Raw genomic sequence first — 1,312 nt, 5'->3', positions numbered from 1 at the left:
TGTAAACTTGAACAGTTATGACTTGTAAACTTTACCTGGTACTTAACTTGAACACTTATGACTTGTAAACTTTACCTAGCACTTAACTTGAACACTTATGACTTGTAAACTTGAACAGTTATGACTTGTAAACTTTACCTGGTACTTAACTTGAACACTTATGACTTGTAAACTTTACCTAGCACTTAACTTGAACACTTATGACTTGTAAACTTTACCTGGTACTCCAATACATTGAAGACAGAATTTTATTTTCAATTACCTGAGACCTTTAGGAAGTAATCTTAAACTGATAGAGACATGACCTGTAATTCTTACGGTTAAAGTAGACTCCAATACACTGAATACAAAAACAACAACAAAAGTTGGAATTCAGGAGCATATTACTGGTTCATTATGGACTGCAGTACATTGGAGAAATAAAATCAGAGATAAGAATTCAGGTGCATAAAAGAGTAATACAAATCTATCTGTCATGCCAGAGAAAAAGTCTGAGATAAATTGGAATAACTAAAATAATAGCACATGAGGAAGAGAATGAAAAACTAAACTACTGCATCCACTTAATTGATAATACACTTGGTGAACCTAGCATTGAAATCAACAAAACCTGAATCCACTCTTGAAATCATTCAAATAGTTAGTTGATTCAAGTCTTAATAGTTTGTTGAATTTCACATGAAGCTCCTCAATGGCTTTTTTGTTTTAGCTGTCCCTAATTTGGAAGTGATAGATTGTAGGTAAGGCAGCTACTTAACACTGCTAACTGGGATTGACTGTCACATTATAATGCCCCATGGCTGAAAGTGAGAGCAATTTTGGTGACAAGAACTGAACACCTGATCTGCAGATTGCAAGTTGAACACCAGGCCAAGTTTTAATGAATAAAATGACAATTGAGTGGATTGTACACCAGCCTTTTTATCAAGGACACCCAGAATCGGGTCCCAGCCACCATCACCACTGATCAGTACTTCTCGCAACCAAATGTAGTATAAAAACTATTTAGTAATAACGATAATTAGATATAAGTGAATATATAAGCTACTAAACATGACATGCATTGGTCAGTAGGAGGTAAGTCAAATGTTACAAAAAAAATATTTATTTTGTAGCAAGTAACTGGATAAATCTGACTGTCAGAGATATGTACTTGTTATAAGTGAGTATATAAGCTACTAAACATGACATGCATTGGTCTGTAGGAGGTAAGTCAAATGTTAGAAAAACAAATATTTATTTTGTAGCAAGTAACTGGATAAATCTGACTGTCAGAGATATGTACTTGTTATAATGTAAGTGGTAACTAGTT

This window comes from Limulus polyphemus, unplaced genomic scaffold (genome assembly GCF_000517525.1).
Source record: "Limulus polyphemus unplaced genomic scaffold, Limulus_polyphemus-2.1.2 Scaffold2964, whole genome shotgun sequence".
Lineage (NCBI taxonomy): Eukaryota > Metazoa > Arthropoda > Merostomata > Xiphosura > Limulidae > Limulus > Limulus polyphemus.
Note: the sequence above shows the minus strand (reverse complement) of the source record.